The 15102-nt window shown below is 38.8% G+C and overlaps 1 protein-coding gene across 1 annotated transcript in view; it reads left to right on the plus strand.

The window, feature by feature from the left end:
* The window catches only part of SMAD3 (SMAD family member 3), a 156696-nt gene that overhangs the window by 92615 nt on the left and 48979 nt on the right, over window positions 1-15102 (plus strand). The window lies entirely within an intron of this gene.

Below are 15102 nucleotides of genomic sequence, written 5' to 3' on the forward strand. Positions count from 1 at the left end.
GAAATTAGTCCCCATTTGCCATTTGTATATTAATTTTCATTTCAGATTTAAGAGTACTTTGGGCTATTGTGATTTTCAAGACTCCCCATCAGTGTACAGTTCTGCTATTAACAGTATTAGGTGCACAGTATGGTCAAATTATTAAGCCAAAGATATGAACTTTAAAAATAAGTACAAAGAGGGGCAGCTAGGTGGCACAGTGGATAGAGCACTGGCCTTGGAGTCAGGAGTACATGAGTTCAAATCCAGCCTCAGACACTTAATCATTACCTAGCTGTGTGGCCTTGGGCAAGCCACTTAACCCCATTTGCCTTGGAAAAGAATCCCTGAAAATAATAATAAAAATAATAATAAGTAAAACAGCTAAGATACTAAGATAGAAAATTTGCCATTACCATTATTTCACAGGAGTTTTAGCATACATATTGGCCATGCTTGCTCAGAAACATTTTTAAAAGTTTTTTCAAGTAAATTTCAGTTAGTCATGCTTCTAACATGAATGATACTTTTGATGTTTTTGAAAAGTAAGAATGAGTTTACTTGAAATGTAGCTATATGATTTATTTTTGCTTTTAAAAAATGATCATTTGATAAATTGCATCAGCATTTTACCTCCAGATATTAAAGAAAGACCATGGTAAGGTGTAGAGTACTGATGGACCTTGATCTAAAATCTCATTGAGGAGAGTCTTCCCTTCAGCTGTGCTGATTATAGTCAGTCCTTAACTTTTCATGCTTTGAGGCTAGTGTGCATTTTACTCCATACATTCTCTGCAGGAGTGCAAACAATATTCTAGAGCTTTTCTCCAAACACCTTGTGGCATTTCCTGGATACTATTGCAACACACAGGCTGTTCATTGGTTATCTTTGGCTTTCATGTTAACGGCCAATCTTCCTTCTGTTCCAGACATACGTCCTTGAAAGAAAATATTAACTAAGTCCTTTCTGAATTTGAGATACTGTGCTAAATACTGCCGATACAAATACAAAAGGCAATACACAAATTACTGTGTGCAAGAAATTTTCTAATAAGGGAAAATAACACATAAGGCTAGTGTGTCCATAGAAGGGTACTTAGATCTGGGTAGTTCCAGGGCTGGTGAACAGAGTTACAGGGAAGTTGATGAACATGTCCTTTCCAGTAATGATACTGTTATATTCATTTCTTTCCAGAGCAAAAGGTAGAAAGTTGGTTAGAGGAGAGGGATAGATGGTGTGGTGGATCCTCTGGGTCTTTAGTACAGAGTCCCAAGTAACAACTGGAGTGTTGGCTGGGAGTCTGAAAGAGGAGAGCAGCAACATAGGGGGGAAAGATGGGCCTAGCATAAAGGCCTTTTCCCTGCTTCTCCTATGCATCTTTTTTTCTTAAAAAATGTTTTCTTGATTACCTCTCCCCCCCCCCCCCTTAGTTACTTTGATGTACTTTCATTTCCTATTGCATCCTCTTCCCTAAAGGAAAGAAAAACCCCTCTTTTGTATAAAAGAAATTCAGTTATATATGCAACTGTGTTGGTAATGTATTGCAGTGTGCACATGTTTCTCCATTGCCCTTTGGGTGACCTACAACTTTAATACTTTGGAGACTCTGGTTTTTCCTGACTTCCAGGCATATCACATCACCATAAGAATATTGATGTATAAAAAATGAACCTTTGTTTTAGGAAGAATAAAAATACTGTGCAAGTTCCCAAAGGTAATCTCTTTAATTCTAGGTCTAGCTCATTGTTCATTTTTAATATCTATCCAAGATATGTGAACATGCTCTATGTCCTTCCTACTCTTTATTATAGTTCAGACAATTGACATTCTTCATTCACTTGATATTTCCTATGTAGATAGGAAAAAAATCTTTGGATAATTACAGCTTTCATTTGGGAGACTGCTTGTTCCAGGGCTCAGTGATGTCACCACAGTTATCTATAAACATTACCTAGGGGAACTACACCATCAATAGAGAATCTTTCTGCCATTTGGACTCTGTACTTCATGATAATGACAAACATCTTTGTGAACTTCTTCATTCTTTTTTAGGTTTAAACTTGCTGTGAACCATAGTCAAATCACTGAACGAAATTATTTCTGTTATCATACCTTTTGGGGAAATCTTACGTGATTTTTATACATGCATGAGAGATATCTTGTTGGAATCTTCAAAGTAACATCTTGCTCTGCTTAATCAAATCCTTTTGTTTAGTAAAAAAAAAGAATAAGCCCAAGTAATTTTATATTCGTTATAATTTCCAGTGAATTAGGTGACTATCAAGATGTGGTTTGGTGTAGATACACTTTTAATTCAATAAATTCAGTTCAACAGACATTTACTTATCTTCTACTTTATGCAAAGGACAGAGTCAGGAGCTGAATAAAAGAAGATATATAACCCATCTATTTTTTTTAAGTGAATGAACTCTTTATTTTTTTAGCATTCTTCCTTCCTTCCTTCCTTCCTTCCTTCCTTCCTTCCTTCCTTCCTTCCTTCCTTCCTTCCTTCCTTCCTTTCTTTCTTGGCAAGGCAATGGGGTTAAATGGCTTGCCCAAGGCCACACAGCTAGGTTATTATTAAGTGTCTGAAGTTGAATTTGAACTCAGGTCCCCCTGACTCCAGGACCGGTTCTCTATCCACTATGCCACCTAGCTGCCCCAACCCATTTATTCTTAATGGTCTTAGAATATAGTTTATGAAGGGGATTAGATCAGGGACACAAATGTTTAATAAGAGATAATGTGATAGAGCCAAGTAGAGAATCAAACAAAATACAGTAGAGGAATCTGAGGATTTTGAAGAGAATCAATCAGGTAAGGCTTTGTGGTGGTACCTGAAGTGGACCTTGAAAAAAGAATTTCAAAAGGAAGAAGTGAGGCAGAGATTGCAATTTGAGCCTCATGTTCATTAGACTCTATACCTCTGTGAGGCAGGAAGTTGATAAGAATTTGGGAGAGATCTTCAGTTCCTCTGGCTTCCAGCCATGGATCTATGTTCTCTTCAGGGAGAGGTCCCCTGAGGAAGAGAAGGATTGAGCAACAGCCAACATGATCAAAGTGCTGGCATGAAGAATGACCTGCGGGGATACTCAGTATCACAGGAGGACAATACACCAACAGAAATCAGCTAGGAGTATAATTTTGTGCAAACATAGTATGGAGGAAGCATGGAATAAAGTGAAGTAAGACTAGTATGGAGTTTGGAGCCAGATTATGGAGGGCCTTTGATGCAGACAGATTTGAATTTCATTCCATAGACACAGAGATCATCTTGTCTACCCTTCTCTTTATTATAGATGAAGAAATTGAGGTGCAACTGAGAAACTGAACAATTTGCCCAAAGTCACCCAGTTAGTAAGTGACAGTGTTGAAATTCAAATCCTAGATCTCTACTTAAAACCAAATTTCTTCCAGAATAGGCAGTTACTGGAGGGCATTTTGAACTGAGATTGACATGGTTGTATCAGTACATGGAATGATTTTTTTTCTTTTTTTTCTTTTGGAAAATTGTGTGAAGAATAGCACTAGTGGGACTGAAAAGATTGGAGCCAGTGAGACTACTTAGGAAGCTATTCCAGTAGTTTAGGTAAGAAGTAATGAGAGCCTCACATAAATATTGTCTTATTCCATCCTCACAGCAGTCCTGGGAAGTGCTATTATCATCACCATTTATAGATGAGGAAATTGAGGGACACAGTGATTAAGTAATTTGTCCAAGGCCACACAGCATCTGAGGATGATTTTGAACTTGGTGTTCTTGGACTTCAGAAGCCCAATGCTCCAACTATTATGCCATCTAATTGCCATGTCAGTCAACACGACATGGAAAGTGATAGATTGGATATAGGGGATGAAGAAAAGTTATAGGAAGAAGTGATACAAACATTTATTTATTGCTTACTGTACCAGATAGTACTGTGTACCATAAAATGTGTCCAAGAGAATTCTGAGTTTTCCAACTTGGGTAACTAGGTGCTCTTGACTTAGGTGTAAATGGTTGATGCCCTTAACAGAAATGAAGCTTGGGAGCAGACACATGTTTAAGCAAGAAGATTATAGAGCTCATTTATATACATATGGAGTTGTAGGTGCCCACAGGACATCCAAGTGGAAATGTTCAATGAGCAGTTGGACATGTGGGATTATCTGCTAAAATGTGGGCTTTGTTAATAAAGAGACATGTAGATATGTGTTGTTTTTGGTAGTTGTTGAACTGTTTTTGTTTTGTTTTTACTTATAAGTTTATTTTAAAAAATATTGCCTATAAGATGAAATGTTTGTCAAGAGTATATTTGGTCTGACATTTTTACTTGGATATTTCATGCTTCATCTAATAACTGATTGTTTATGAGGCCCCACTAGCAGTTAAATAGTAACAGCTCGTTCTACACATGACCCAGCCATAATGTTTATAGAATCAGATAGCATACTGTCTTTGCAAAAACTGTGGGGCCCTGTCTTCGCCTTTGCTGCTGTAGCTGCTTGAAGTCTGATGCTATCTTCAGAGTGGGCAAAACATTGCTGTGTTCCCCCTCCCCACTCTCTCCCTGACTTCTCCATTGCCAGGAAATGGGGATGAAATCACTGATTTGGAGTTTATATCATGGCAGGCCTCCTGCCTTTTATAGGGAAAAGACTGAGTACTTTCACAGGGAAGAAAATGAACCGATAGAAATCCTCTTTCTTCCCTAGATCCTAAATACAAAGGGTAGTGGGGTTGGCTTGAGTTTTATAGCTAACAGGTAGCTGAGTTGAAAGTCCAGTAGAGCTCCAGGAAAAATAAGGGGAGGTGGGGAGAATCAGTCAAGTTCCTATGGTCTAGTTAAGGGGAAAGTCTGATATGAATAAAACAAGGTGGGAGAAGGTGGGCCTTTTGAGAAGAGTAGTAGAGATGCCTGTCTGTTTCTGAGAGATGCTATCAGAGAGCTTTGGAGGTGGATTTTGGGAGTGTTAGGCAATAGCTGGCCGAAGGAGGAAGTTTTTAATCTCCTAGCATGCTTTCAGAGCAGCCTGTACCATTAGATTAAAATAGACGTAAAATAAATTGTCCCCAGCTGTTGTGTTTCTTAAATGTACTTCGGGCTATATGCAGGAATGTTGTACTAATGGAGGTACATAAACTGTGAATAAATTGTGGATGTGAGGGAATGGGTATCTGAAAATAGGATTTGCCTTGACCCCATATTCTAGTGCTCCAGGAACAATTTATTCAGTCTTAGTGGGAAAAAAAGGTTCAGCAGCCCACTGTTGATTATTATATTAAATGAAAGATAAGGAAACAGAGAGAGGGATTAATAGCATAAGGCAGTATGTGAAGCAGAAGATAAACTGATAGCAGATGTATTGTGGGACAGATTTTTAACTTTGAATACATCAAGTCTAAAATACGACTTTGGCTTCTGTTCTTGGCTCCATCTCCTTTAAAGGAACTATAGCTGCCAATCAAAGTCCCATCCCTCTAGTATTTGTCCTTTAAATAGTGGTTGGTTCATGAAGATGTCTTTAGAACCTCTACCACACCCTTCCACATTCTTTCTTTAAAATAAAACTTATGACTCAGAAACAAAACAGCATTTACATGGATTGGATTCAATCTGGGGTCTCCTCATACAATATCTCTTTTGGTTCATGCTTCTGTTCAGTATCTTTTCTGGAAATAGCAGAATTTGACATGCATCTAGGCCTCCAAGATAAAAGGAAGGGGGTGCTCTGTTCCCTTACAAGCACTGAGGCAGGCTAACGAGATATGAAATCTATAATGTATTATTTAATTCAACAAAAGCAAAATTCTATAAAGACCAAAGCCATTAACCATCAAAAGGATTTTCCTTCCTTTTCCAGTGAACTTCCATTTCTCCTAAGGACCTACAGTCTTCTAGGCTTCTAAAAAATTCTTGGACCATTATTCTATTCTAAATGACATTCAAATGACATTTGGGTTCAGGCTTTCTACACTCAAACACACACACACACACACACACACACACACACACACAGACACACACATACACGTTCCCCTTTAATTAAAAGGAAAAACCCTTCAAATAGCTAGAGTCAAGCATGTAGTCTCCTCCCAGCAAAGAGAATGTTCAGGCAAGGAAAGTTCACACCTAATAACGAACTCTGGATTAACTCTTCATTAAAAAATTTAGAGGGGTCAGGTGGACCTTACTAGGCTCCTAATTTACACACTAAGCCTACAAAGGTAGGAGTTAGAAAACAGCCTTTGTTGTGTTGTTAAAGTCAGAATGGCATCCCTTTTGTCCACAGAGCAGACAGGTCTTGCAGACTTTTAGTAAATAGAATTATTGCCTCGAGGTGTTGTGATGGTTCTATTTGGTGTGAGTTGGGGTGAGATGGTTAGTTTCCTGGCATGTTCTTTCAGAAGGCTGAGTGGGAGTGCAGACTGAAGGCTTAGTCATGGGGCAGGTGGGGGGAAAGGGTGGGAACCCTTTATGACTTTCACCCAAATGTTTGGGATCTTGTCACTCAGTCAGTCACACCATAGTATTTTCCTATTGTATTTTAATTTTTTTGGTGGGGGTGGGGTTAAAGAAATATTACTATTTACATAGTTTAGGAAGGAAAAATTGAGGGATTAGCTTTCCTTTGGGAGAGACAGCTGCTGGTTGATGACTTTTGGCAAGACAAAACTTGGGTCGTACAAGGAGAGGAGACAGACACTCCCCCTCTTTCCCTTTCCTGACCCCTCTTGGGAAAACCCCAGGTAATGCTGGAAGTTACCTTGGTGATTCAGGGAGCTAGGTGATTCCTGACTCACTCCTGGGTCACTACCTTGGTATTTTGTTATTGTAGGGAGCTCCTTTGGAGTATTCTATGGATAATTACTTGTTGGCATCTTAAAAGATCCCTTGGAGCTTTCCTGCCATCATTAACTGTTGCTGGGTCCCCTAGGCTAGTGGCTTTTTCATCTCCCTCCCTCTACCCACCCATCACCACCACACACCTTTGCTGCTTCCTTCAGGATTTAGTGATTCATTTCTTTCCCTAAAAGATGTTTAAAAATCCCCTGAATTGCTACCAAATACACCATTCTACAGTGATATTTTTTTCCTTTGAGCTGGGAAGGAGAAGCTCATGCATCTGGGTAGGAAGGGCTTACAGAATCCATATCTCATGAATATATGGATTGTATTGGATCCAGTGGATTAGGAGAAAGACTGAAGTTGAGTTTTGGTATGGTTGGTTGATCATGAAGGTTATACAAAACAATCTGTGGTGTCTTCTTCTGGGAGATGAGAGTAAATGACTTTTCTTGGGAACTTTCTCTTGGGATAAAAGTTATTCTTCCATCTTTAGTGTATGTGTGTTGGGTTTTTGTTTGTCTATTTGAGTTGTTAACCTAAATAGGAAATGAGACATGAAATTTTTCAGACTTGGCAGCTTCAGTGCCTTGAGTTCTTCTGTCCATGCTGATCTAAACTTAACAGATGTTCTCTATGAGTGACTATGGCTGAAAGATCTTTCCAATTATAATAATAATTGCACCTATTTGGTAGATGCTAAGTTCCAAGTGCTTTACAATGATCACCTCTTTTGATCTTCATAACAACCTGGGAAGATTTGTGCTGTTATTATTCCATTTTAAAGATTTTAGGCAGCTAGGTAGCACAGTGGATAGGACACTGGCCATGGAATCAGGAGGACTTGAGTTCAAATGTGGCCTCAGACATTTAATAGTTGCAACCCTGTGTGACCCTGAGCAAGTAGCTCTTAACCCCATTGCCTTAATTAAATAAAATTAAACAAAAATAAAGATTTTAAAGACTTGGTTAGGTGTTTTGCCTAGAGTCACACGCATTTAGTAAGCCTCCAAGGCCCCTGACTCTAGGCCTGATAGACTATCCACTGTCCCACCTCTCTGCCCCTGGTGATGAGCTTTCTGTTCTTTGTAAGGTTGATCTTCCTATGATACAGATGAGCCCTCAATGAAGGTTTTACTCCTTAATAGACTGTGAAAGAACTTCTGCTCATCTGAATGTCCAAGGTCCCCTTGATGGGAAGTGACCTTGGAGTTAAGGTCATAGCATAACAAAACAAGATTTGGAAGGAAACTTAGAGACCATCTGGTCCAGTCCCTTCATTCCAGGCACTGTGCTCTATACTGAAGGTACAAAGGAAAGCAAAAGACCAGCTCTCGTCCAGGAGTTCACAGAGTAATAGGGAGGACAACATGCATACAACTGTATACAAACAATCTGGTGACTGGATAAATTAAGATGATGTGGAGAGGGAAGAGGCATTGAAGCAGATCAGGCTGGGCTTCATGTAGGAGGTGAGACTATTTGAGATTTGAAAGAAGCCATGGAATCTTGAAATTGAGGAGGGAAGAACCTTCAGGCATGGAGGGCAGTGAGGGAGAATGGATGGACTAGTTTAAGGATCAGCCTGGAGACTGATGTCTCTGTATCCTGGAGGACTATCCAGTTGAAAGGAGTCAGGTTTTTGAGGGTTGTAAAAACCAAAGAAGATTTTATATTTGATCTTGAAGACAACAAAAGTTTGAGTGGTAACCCATCTTCTTCATGGAGTTTTTCCTGGTTCCCTGAGTTTCTAGGGCACCCCCCAGCTATTTTCTATTCATTTTACATATATTCTTGATGTTAGCCCCCTTTTTAGAATGGAAGTTTCTTGAATGCAGAAACTGTTTCACTCTTGTTTTTGTATCCCCTAGTGCTTAGCCCATTCATTAGCCTTGAAATAAATAAATGGTTAGGAAATACTTGTTGAGTGATTAAACAAAACTAACCAACGCATTGAGATCTTATAGGAAAGCATTTTTAATCTGTGTGTGAGGCCCTGTCTACTTCTGCAATGAAAGCAGATCAATAGGAGAATTATTTATTTGAGAGTCAATGGATTATAGTAGATAGAGTAGTGAACTTGGAACTGGGAAGAATTGGGTTGGAATTCTGTCTCAGACCCTTATCCCTGAAGTCCTTGCCTCCTGAAACTTACCATCCAAGTTGGATCCCAGTGCCATGGGCAAACATTCAAAGAGACCTAGAGCAGTGAAGCAAATGTGTTAAACAACTACATGTTCTTTCTATCTGTGATTTCATTAACACACACCACTCACCTGTGTATCTGCCATCCCCTCATGCCTTTTCATACCAAGTACTTCTTGTCCCCTACTTTCTAGCAAATATGGAGAGAATCTACTCCAAGGGCTGGAGGCTTACAAATAGCGATTTGTGCTGTTATCTAAAGAATACATAAGTAGGTAAATTCAAATGTGATTCATACTCGTCAAAGTAAGTACATTTGGGGAACAGTTGTTGAAGTTAACTATGCATATCTCTTCTAGATTTTCTCTCTCCCTCTGTCTCTCTCTGTCTCTGTCTCTCTGTCTCTCTCTCTTCCCACATCTGCCCCCACCCCCATCTCTTTCAAAGCAGTACTGGAAGGTTTTGGAGAGGAGAAAGTAGATTTCTTAGGCAAGTCACAACTTTTCTGGGCCTCAGTTTTTTCCTCCATAAGATGAGGGACTTAGTCTATAAAACTTTTGAAGTCCTTCCTGCTCTAACAAATTCTAATGAAGTTGAGACTAGTGAAGTCCATAAGAAGACTGCTTTTTAATAAATGACAGAACAAGATGTCCAGTTCTTCTTGAGTTTGGGGGTTTTCTTGGCAAAGATACTGGAGTGGTTTGCATATACTTCTCCAGCTCATTTTAATGAAGAGGAAACAGAGGCAAGCAGGGTAAGGGGCTTAGCCAGGATCATCTAGTTAGTAAGTGACTTTAAAGTGATTTGAATTCAAGTCCTCCTGACTCCAGACCAGGCCTATCTACTTTGTTACCTAGCTGGCTTAAAATGAGAGATGAGAGAAAATCTATTTCAGGATTATGACATAATCTTGAGAGGGTTGGAAGCAGGTATGGCATGACTGATTAAAGAGACTAGAAATAAAGTTTATTCCAAGAGCTACAAAAAATTATAAAAAGTGATTAATTTGTGTTTCTTTCTTGGATTCTACATAAGTCATTTAGACCTAGAAGGAACCTCAGAAGTTATTTCACAGATGAAGAAACTGCTGCCTAGAAAAATGAAGGGACTTGTCCAAGGTCACACAGATTGAAGGGGGTAGAGCTGGCATTTGAACAAGGTCCTCTGACTCCAAATCCAGCTCTATTCCATTGCTTCCCACAATGGGGGCATTACTATCTAGAGTGCAGCCAGTGAATGGCTTTTTCATTGTTGGTCAGAGAATCATGTGGAGAAAAATAGAAGGCCATCGGAGTTCCTGGGGTGGGAGGAAGGAAGGGAATACCTCACAATTGTGGCAAGGAGGGAATCTCGAGGTTCTGGAAACATTTTGTGGCTTCTGTTTTTCACAACTGCTTTACTATCTGCAGAGGGGGTATTGGGAGGGACTGGGGCATGGCAAGCACTGTGATTGCTATAAAATGCTTCTGACTGGGGTTGACTCCGTGAAATAAATTATCCTAAGTCTGTGAGACTACATAGTTGAGTGGATAGAACACTGGACTTGACATTGAGTAAACTTGAACTTGAATCCTACCTCAGATACTTAATAGCTGAGTGACTCCAAGTAAATCATTTGACCTCTCTGACCTCAGTTTCCTTATCTGTTAAAATGAGGGAATTGGACTCGAAGGACTCAGATGCTTTCTGACTCATGATTTAATGCAGTTCTCTGAATCTCAGAGTTGGGGGAAAAAACTATAGAGGTTATTTTGGATAGTAATTCTTCCTTTTCAGCCCCCCTAACAAGTGGGCATTTTTCACCTCCATTTGATGACCTTCACTTTCTAGTTGATGGGATATCTCACAGGGATACTGCAAGGGTCAAATTTCAAACCTGAAAAGTGCCATATAAAAGTTAATTCTTATTATTAAACACTACTTCTCACAGTGTTCCATTCAACTTAAGGCAAATTTCATTGTTAAGTTTTTCCTTGTATCAAGTTAAAATCTGTCTTTCTGCAACCTTTCATTGGAATTTTTGCCCTCTTAAGTTAAATGGAATCCTTCAAATATATTCAAATTAAAGAATTAAAATACTTAGCCCCTTGATTCTGGACAGTTGAAACAGTTTTGGACTCTTATTCTGCCCTTCAGCACATTAATAAATATATGTCAGAGATGAGACTTGAACAGCACATTAATGCATGTCAAAGATGAGACTTGAACTTAGGTGTTCTGGGACTCAACATGTTGCCTCAGCAGTCTGGTACCTTAATTTTCTAGTCCAGGTTGTTTCCGCTATCAGACAATGTGTGTGAAAATAATTTGTGAATTGTATAAAAGTTTCATTTTCTTTCTTACTGTTCTACCACTAAGTTCCCTTCTAGAAGGCTGTTTTTTGTCAACTGGTGAAAAAATAGTTTTAAATACTCTGTGCAAAATACTGCCCTGGGTCTTGTGAGGGGTTTTAAAAATAGGAAAGTAACATTCTTGAGTTTCTGAAATTGGTATCTAATTGAATTTTCATCTAACTGAAATGAATGTTACTCAACAATCCAGGTCCCAGATTAGTGTTATAGACTAGAGATAATCATATTTACCTCCAGTAGGCAGCAAAACTCTAAAGTGCTTTTGGAATCAGAATATATAATATTGGGAATGCTTAACAAAATAAATTTTAAAATATAATACAGCATAGATAATGTTCATTTGTGGTTTTCTGAGTCATCATGTGGTTCCCAGTTTTATTTGAGTTTGATCCCAATGGATGGACATTGAATATTCAATATCATGTGAAGTAAGGCCTAGAAAGGTCAAGTGATACAAATATCCTAACTCTAATGAAATTATTTATGTTTGTTAGATATCCCCCCCTTCCCTGACTTCCCTTGACCATATAACTTGTTGTTATTCTTATTTTGTTCTTTGTTCTCAAAGAAGACCATGTCTTCAGGGAGATGATGCCATGACTTGCAGGTGAATTGTATTTAAATGTGCAGAGTCACTAGCTTCACTTTCTCCTCTGGAGCCATTTGGGTTCAGTGGCCAGATAGGGATTATCAACTGGAGGTGGCTCTGGATGTAGTGGGAGACCTTGGCCTTTTTGAGCTAGGTCTCAGTTTAACCATGGTGACACCCATTCAGTGATTAATACTAGATAAGAAATGAGGCAAAGAATGGCCAATATCTAGGATTCCATTGTCATTCCTTGGTGTTGGTTAAGTGAATTAGTTGAAGTGAATACAGTAGGAAGTCTGTACTAACAACAAAGAAAACATCCTTATTCATTGTTCAGCTGTCCTCAGGATAATGTTGCCAGAGGTTGGTTTGAATATATAGTACATTTTTGCTTCATTTTTTTGTCTTCTGTGTCTCAGGTAAACACATAAAGTTTGTCAGAATCTGGAAGGTGTGGTTGCTCTTAGTGATCTTGGACTCTTTGAACCAGAATTTCACCAAGTGGTGTCTGCTAGTGTCTGATTAGCTACAACTGTGACATTTTATTGGACTTGGTCTTTGGATCTGTGGAATGAAGATTTTGAACTTAACTGACTGCTAAGATGCTTTCCAACTCTAACTCTATGGACCTGTGGTCTTGTCCTTCCTAAACACAAAAACAGAGTAACCCACTCACAGGGACATGAGCAATCAATTCACTGTATTTTCCAAGGAGCTACTATATGTGTTCAGGATACTATAGAGAGAGAAGATTAAAAAATTGTTCCAGGCCCCAGTGAATTTACATTCGAATGGAATAATAATAATATATTATACAAAAAATCTGACACTAAGATGATGAAGTAGGTCCTACTGATAATATTATTCCCATTTCATAGGTAAGAGAACTGAGACTCAGAGAGATTTTTTGTGATTTGCCCCAGATCCCATAGCTGAGTGTCCTGGTGGGATTTTTGACCCAGTCCTTCCCAGGCCCAAACCCAGCATCCTCTCCATTACACCATGTCAATCCAAGGAATCTGAGCATTGACTATATTCAAACTAGAAGAGTTCTTGAACTCTGAAGCTTTCAGGAACACTGTTATGCAGAAGGGTCATGCAATGAGAATTAGATGTTTTTTCCTTTTGTATCTCAACTCCAAAATTTTCTTTTTACTAGGAATTGAACTCCTGTGGTTGTAAAGTATTAACTTTAGTGAACTCTTATCCTCAAGTATGATGTCTCAGCTCTCTAGTCACTGAGATGCCCAGTTTGCTTTTCTGTTTATAAAATTTCTGAACTTGTTTCTCTGCTATAGCAAATGACTCATAATTAAGAAAGTTAGAGCAGTACAATTAGTGCCCAGCCTCTTCATTTGCCCTTTTCACCTCTTTTTTTCCTCTTCTCTCTTCTTCTCTCCGCCTCCCCTGACTCCTTCAGAGGAATATCCTGCTTGTACTTTCTATTAACTCTTTGTGGAAACTTTGAGGTTTGTTTTGATAGAAAGAGGTAGCTCATTCTCATGGTTGCCTCATTCCATTTATTTAACCTAGAAACACTGTGAGAATCTTATGTCTGAAGAAATAAAGGAAGAAAGAATAAAAAAGAAACACAAAGAAAGAGAAGAAAGAATGAAAGAAGAAAGAAAAAAGAAAGAAGAAAAGAAAGAAGCCTGTTCCTCAAACATGCAGTCTGTCCACAGGAAGTGATTCACTCTTTACCAATTCATTAAAACCTGATTCGGGTCAAGGAGGCGCAAGGCTGGGAACATACCCTGGGAAAAGAAGGGCAAGTGGGCCAGCTCAGTGCCAGAATGATCATTTCTGCTTTGTTGAAGAAAGCAAAAAAAAACAAAAAACAACAACAACCAAAAAACCAAACCCAGAATGACTAAGAGTCTTGTAATAAGACATGTTTGTATTGGGAAGTGAACAAATATTGAAATTCTTCACCAGATAAGCCATGTGAAATCATAGTTGTGAGGGAGATGATTTCTCAGATACTGTCAGGTTTCTTTTTAGGTGACTAATAGAAATTTTTAGTTTTGTGGTTGGGGGGAAGAAGTATTTATTATTAGAGGGATGTTCTGTATTTAAATCCTATATGTATCAAGAGGCACTGTGGTATGGTAGAGGTACAGCTGGACCTAGAATTAGGGAGAGTTGGGCTCAATTCCATCCACTAACTAGCTTTGGTCAATCTGGGAAAATCATTTAATATCTCTGAGCCTCAGTTTTGTCATCTGTAAAATGGGGTTAATAATACTTCCTTCACAAGATTGTTGTGAGAATGAAATGAAATAATTTATGTAAAGTGCTTTGTAAACCACTAAGTTCTACATAATTGTGATTTATTATCAAAGGCTAGAGAGCAGATGTTGGAATCAGGAAGACTTGAGCTCACAACCAGTTTCTGACTTATACTTGTTGAGTGTCTTAGAAGGCTCATTATTTAACTGGAATTCCTTAAAAGAATGGAATTAGTTGTATCAAAACAAAATGTATTCAAAGAGACTTCTTTGAAGTAGAGGATAGGAGATTTGCCTTGGAATCAGAAAGATCTGAGTTCAAATCCTGCCTCGGGTATGTTCTGACTATGAGACTATGGTCAAGCTATTTAACTTCTCATTACTCCCCTCCCCCACTTATCACTACTAAGCAGCAAAAGTGAAAGGAATTTTCATTTTTGGGAATTTCCCATAAGGATAAAATCAAAGATCCTCTGTTTGATCTCGCTGCCTTAAGTGTCTGTCCACTCCATTCCATGCTCCATTCAGCTGTCCAAATTGGTCTTCCTAAAATCCAGGTCTGATCATAGCATCTTCTATTCAGTAAGTTCCAGTGGCTCTCTAATTTCCTCTGAGATTAAATATAAAATCCTCTATTTGATGCTCAAAGCTCTTTATAGCCTGTCCTCTTTCAACCTTGCCAGTCTTCTTATGTCTTACGCCCCTTTCTTCCATGTTACTGTATGATGTGGAGACACTGGCCTCTTTGTCTTTAAACTAAATATTCCACCTCTGGACCTGGGCATTTCCATTGACTGGAATCCCCTCCCCCCTCCTCTCTACTTACCAGCATCCTTGGCTTCCTTCAAGTCTGGCTAAAGCCTTGCCTCCTACAAGAAGCCTTTCTCTATCCTTAATGCTAGCACTTCCCTTCCATTTATCTTGTGTATAGTTTGATTTTTTAAATAGTTATTTTCATGTTTACCTTATGGGCTCTTTAAAA

This window comes from Macrotis lagotis, chromosome 4 (assembly GCF_037893015.1).
Source record: "Macrotis lagotis isolate mMagLag1 chromosome 4, bilby.v1.9.chrom.fasta, whole genome shotgun sequence".
Lineage (NCBI taxonomy): Eukaryota > Metazoa > Chordata > Mammalia > Peramelemorphia > Peramelidae > Macrotis > Macrotis lagotis.